Source organism: Gadus chalcogrammus, chromosome 7 (genome assembly GCF_026213295.1).
Source record: "Gadus chalcogrammus isolate NIFS_2021 chromosome 7, NIFS_Gcha_1.0, whole genome shotgun sequence".
NCBI lineage: Eukaryota > Metazoa > Chordata > Actinopteri > Gadiformes > Gadidae > Gadus > Gadus chalcogrammus.
In genome coordinates this window covers 17,690,057-17,696,311 of record NC_079418.1, presented here as the reverse complement: position 1 = coordinate 17,696,311, position 6,255 = coordinate 17,690,057, and positions in this window count along the sequence as shown.

The following is a 6,255-nucleotide window of genomic DNA, read 5'->3' as shown; positions in this document are numbered from 1 at the left end:
CAAAGTTTATGTAATGATAAAAGTCAAAACAGGCTACTAATTACACAATAGGATCTAATACAAATTAAAGCTCTCGATGAGTACTTTTACTATAACTATTATATATTATGATTGTTAGTAGAAGAAGTGTAAGGAGCTTAGGTTATTGTTTCAAACATGTAAATAATAACAAAATAAAAATGTGTTTGTGCTATTTGAGTAGGTTGTATGGGAAAAAGAAACTACAACACATACTGACACATCTTAAACAGGGCATGGAACACATTTTAACCTAAAATTAGTGGAGTTTAGAGTTAACAGCTAAATCTGAGAGTACGGAGTGAATCTTTCACAATGAACAGAGAGGATGGAGGGAGGCCATGTTGGATCTCTCTCAGCGCTCCTCGGGCCACCAATTAGCAGCAGCTGTCTCGTTGAGGCTTCTCCGCTCCGTTTCCACGACGGCAGCCAACTTCCCGGGAGGAATAAGAAGTAATAACAATAATAATAGTAAACACCAGAATGATTTCTTAACCTCCATCCTGCTTCTACTTTATATGACCTAGGCTCTGGTCTCTCTCTCTCTCTCCCTCTCTCGCACTCTCTCTCTCTCTCTCCCTCTCTGTCTCTCTTTCTTAGTCAATATTAAACACCATGGTTACTGTTTTCTCATGTTATCATTCCCTGGTGGTTTTTAACTCACCACGTAGTGATTATTTTCCATTGGATGTGTACACATGAATGGCAGTTGGTGGTATTGTAAAGGATGGAAAGCCACGGTTGCTGTTGGCATAAACGGTCGGTATCAACACCAGAACTAAACAACCACCACCAATACAGACCTAAAGCTGAATGGCTTGGAACATGTGCTCATAGTGTACCAGTGTATAATATTTTATATGCGTTTCTTTGGTTTACTATTTAAATTACTATTGTTTGTTTTAAGAATCCAATGTCAATTACAGTAAGATGATAATCCGAAAGTCTTTTTTGAAGGAATATTGCAGAACCTTGCATAGAAGTACATTTATAATATTGGGTGTTATGGTAGATGTAGTATTACTACTAGTAATTGTAGTAGTAGTTGTAGTAGTAGTAGAAGTAATAGTCGTGGCAGTAGTAGTAGTAGAAAGGGTACTATTGATCGTAGTGTAAAGTGGCCGTATTGTTGAGCTGGGATAGGCTGTTGTCTTCTTTTGCACGTAAACACAATATTATCTATTACTTTAAATGGACATTATCCTATTACATGCTCAGAGACAAGTCTTGCATTCTTGATCTATGGAAACGCAACATGATAACACACTGTAAACCTACACACAAATACAAACACACAACACCACACACAAGCAAGCGCATACACACACACCGGACGCACACATACACACACACACACACACACTGGATGCACACACACGCACACACACACAAACACACACACACACACACCCAGAGTCCCCGAGCCCAAACAATGATCCATCATGAATCCACATCCTCCTCCGGGCCACATCAGTCCCTTTACTGCGGAAAAACTGATCCCAGAATCGGCTGCTAACTGTCGCCTGCTGAGCTCCAAAGCGCCCACTCACCACTAGAAAGAGACCGCTGTGGACGCGTGCGTTTAATAGGCCTGCCACCAGATTAAATGGAGGCCTCCACGAGCTCTAGCTCTCTCTCTCTCTCTCTCTCTCTCTCTCTCTCGGCTAACGACACTCTTCGCATGAAAGAAGGAGAGAAAAAAGACATTGCTTCTAGTGCTGCAAACAACAATGGTGGAGTTGAGCTGACCCTAATTGTAACGGTCGGTTTGTTGCTCTGGGATGAACGGGATGATTTGGATGTCCGGTATTTGACCGTGGCTGTCGTCATCATTGAGGTTTCCACAAAACGTATTGTCCCAAGTCATTACGTGTTTTTGTGTGTGTGTGCGCGTGTGTGTGTGGGTGTATCTGAGTGTGCACCTGAGCCTGGTTAAGTGTAGGAACATTGTCACACTGTAATGTTTCACCGCAACCAATAATGTCTGTAATAATTGAAGGTGGACACCTTTCATTGTTAAGACTTTGCAGAAAAGGGCGATGCAACAGACAGGGTTATAACCATAGCACTTTAACTCAATAAATTGGCCTTGTTCACACAACACATTAATGAACAAATAATAACACATCAAATAATTGATTAGTTTAATATTTTACTTACTTATTTTAAATAATTGGTTTATTGTAGGTCAGATTAACTTGATCAAATATTTCCTGAGACGTTTCTGACTCTGTGGAAACTACATGTTTATACTTAAATTGTTAGTAATTGTTAATATCAATATTTCTATCTAATATTAACGGAAAATGTCATATTAAAAAAAAGAAAACATCTTTTAATCTTAATGTCAAATCTTTCTGTTTCCAGTTTGAAGTTGATGGAACCAACTGTTTGTGTTGACGTTACCACATACAAGACCAGACGTGTGCAGTGGAAAGAATAAAATCGGTTGAGTTTTTTTTTCATATCCCCTGAAGTGAGAATAAGCTCATCAGAAGTTCAGTAAGGCTGAGCTTCAATCAAGGTTTTCAAGATCTAGATTTACTTTAAGCACGTGTGTGTGTGTGTGTGTGTGTGTGTGTGTGTGTGTGTGTGTGTGTGTGTGTGTGTGTGTGTGTGTGTGTGTGTGTGTGTGTGTGTGTGTGTGTGTGTGTGTGTGTGTGTGTGAGAGAGAGAGTGAGTGTGAGTGTGTGAATGTATGTGTGTGCGCATGAGTGTGTGTGTGTGCGAGAGTTTGTGTGAGAGGGCGGGTAATGTGTCTGCACAATGTGTACTTGTTTGTTCATTTGTATGTATGAACGCATCGTACATTTGTGCTCTGTGTTAATCTGTGTGCCCATGTGTGTGTGTGTGTGTGTGTGTGTGTGTGTGTGTGTGTGTTTGTCTGTGTGTGTGTGTATGTGTGTGTGTGTGTGTGTGTGTGTGTGTGTGTGTGTGTGTGTGTGTGTGTGTGTGTGTGTGTGTGTGTTTTTGTGTGTGTGTGTGTGTGTGTGTGTGTGTGTGTGTGTGTGTGTGTGTGTGTGTGTGTGTGTGTGTGTGTGTGTGTGTGTGTGTGTGTGTGCGTGTGTGTGTGTGTGTGTGTGAGAGAGAGGAGCAGGGATTGAATGGCTTGGCTCCACATCAAAGGCCTCTACAAGTCTCTGCATTAACGAGGGCTTTTGTTTCCTGTCTCCCAGATTGCACATGTCCCCCTCAGTGTGTGTGCTTGTTTTAGTGTGTGTGTGTGTGTGTGTGTGTGTGTGTGTGTGTGTGTGTGTGTGTGTGTGTGTGTGTGTGTGTGTGTGTGTGTGTGTGTGTGTGTGTGTGTGTGTGTACATACGTGTGTGTGTTCGTGCCTGTGTTTGTGTGTATCTGTGAATCCCTCCATGCATCTGTGTGTATTTGATTTGTTTTTGTCTGTCTTGAGGCTAGAGTCCAGTCTGTATCGGTTCATCGTTTTTCATTGCTTATCTTTAATTCATTAATTAATTAAGCTGTGTGTTTCTTAATTGCTCAGAGTAAATGCAGTGCCGGCTTGTTCTGGTAAATTCCCTGAAAGAAAGATTATACAAATACAGAAGTTATACAGAACACAGTTTAAAATAAATTGTATGTATCCCTTGATAAAGCCTGTACCATTCAAGGGCTGAGTCCACCGTTACTAACCTGTAAACGTGAGGATACAGAGACAATGTGTACATTGATTCCCCTAATTTATTCATTATCTTAGTCATAGAGAAGCTCCCAGTGTGGTTTCAATACCACAGACAGATACTATGGATTTGAGACCAAAGGGGAAAGCTGATGAGGTGACCCGTCATTAAGCTCTGGGATTAATTGTTTGCACAGGGAGGAAGAGATCCACAGTGTGTATGGCTGTGGCATATACCGCTACATGGGCACCAATTGTCCAACAACTCAAAGTATTGAATATGAGTGAATCATAAAACATAAAAAAGTGTCATTACCTTCGAGTCGCGAGGGAGTGCCGTAGGGAAACGGGGGTTGAGATCTGCTCAAGAAGAACTTCTTCTTCTTGACCCAAGTTACACTAGCAAAGCACACCCAAACATGAAAGGTATCCCCGTTTTTTAACTGTGTTTAGCTGCCCCACTAAGATAGGACAAATGGTTTCATATTTTACTGTGATAGTTTCTTGTCAAATGATGTTGAGGATGCTCCAACATGAACATATTTTACATGATCCATGAATAAAATCCCTCACTGAATAGCCTAGTGTTCAACATTACAAAGTTGTGTATTTTTTGCCAAATAGGTGAATTTTAAAGTCGGGATGAAAACGGCAGTACACAATAAATGACTGGGCTTGAGGATCACTCTTGCCTTTCCGTCTTGCCTTGCTGTCCACTCACTGAGACGGGAATGAGGTCTGTGAGGAATATTGTCACACCATAACATTTATTTAGCCACCAGTAGCCTGGGCAGATTGGGATGCGGTGTAGTGTGTGAGATGACAAAAGCCTGGACCAGAACCTGCGTGGCCTTCTGGGTGAGTAACAGGCGTGTCCTCCTGATGATGCCGAACACGAATCTGCAGGAGCAGGTTGTCACAGTGATGTTGGCAGCACAGGACAGCTGGTCCTCCAGTGTCCCCAACAGGTTCCATGCCGTCTGAGTCCCAGGCACCACAGAGATGTGGATATTGATGGAGAGGTTGTGGATGGGAGACGCCTTCCCTAGAAGGAACATCAGCTCAGGCTTCTCCAGATTGAGCTTCAGGTGGGGTGAAGACATCAGAATGGATATGTCGGCCAGACACGCAGAGATCCATACTTCTTCCTGGGTTTCAGACTGTGAAAAAGGATTTATCGACAACTCTCGTCATTTCTACTGAAAAGATGGGTCAGTATATCAATATCAATATCAATCAGTTTAGAAAATGCCCCCTCGTCTCTAAGGGAGGCGGCAAATCACGCGTCTTTTCACCCCCTGAAACTATGCGGCCATAAGAGCCTAGATCGGCCCCGATTGGCCCCTCCTCTCCCTGCTCCCCCAGACTGAGTCAGCAGACTCATTATCGGGGGGTTCGTTGCCTAGTGGGGAGGAGCCTTTTGGCACCTCAGTTGATACGCTTTTACACGGTTGCACGGTTGTTCAGTGGTTTGCTACTTGCGATGTGCCAAGAAAAATTAGGACTTAAAATACGCCAAAAAAAATTCAGAAGATGTTCAAAATGATATGTGTTCTGTTCTCTCCCATAGCAATGTAACTGTTTTTGTAGCACTTGAAATTGAGTGGCAGTTCCCATCTTCATATGGACATCTTATTATGTCTTTTAGGTTCAGGATGTGAAAACAACGGGATTGGGACTGAGCAAGCGGAGTTGTAGGTCTGCCCAAAACATCTGCTTTACCAATTTGTTGAAGTGTTGAATATGGTTGTCGAGGTGTATCAACGTGATCCCCGATATACATTATGCAGTAATTGAGGACAACATATATATATATATTTAGAAAATGATGACCCGAATATGACTTCTCAATCTAATTAAATACAGTTTAATGAATTATTTGTATGATTATTGTGTGGCGACACCAGCTCTAATTTGAGAACCAACATGAGTCCACTTAAAATGGCTTTCTGTGTTTTCTAGGATATTCATCGGAAGAGAGTTCAGTTATTTGCTTTCAATTTGTTGGATTCTTTGTGAAAGGTTTTAATAGTATGTTTATTATGCAAATGCATTGAGGGAGTCAATTTCAATAAAAAATAACACTGAGTGAACATTTGAACATTTAAAATATAAATCCATATCACAGTACGCCCATTTGCAGTACTTTATGAAAAGGGGGGATTCTATGCAGTTTAATATAAACCAATATCACTTAACTTAGTTTAATTGAAAACATATCTAAAAGATTCACCATAATAGCATCAATATTATACAGATTTGATGCTATTCTTTCCTAGGCAATGCCTTCGAACATTGAACATGCTACCTTGCATTACCAAAACTAAGCTGGTTGTGTGAGGGAAACTTAGCAACAGAAATACTATTAGAGCTGATCAGCTCCAGAGTAACCACAGGAGTTGTAACACTGCTGTACTGAAAATATTACTGTAGACACAATAGCTGTCTCCATTAAACTCACTTTAATGACACGGCAGCAAACACAGGATGTGATGTTGCTATCTGTTGTGCTATTTTAGGTGGAGCCACTATCATAGAAACACAGTTAAGGCTAAAGTAGTTTAAGGTTACACATATTTATGGGCTGAGGCAGTATGTCACCGTAC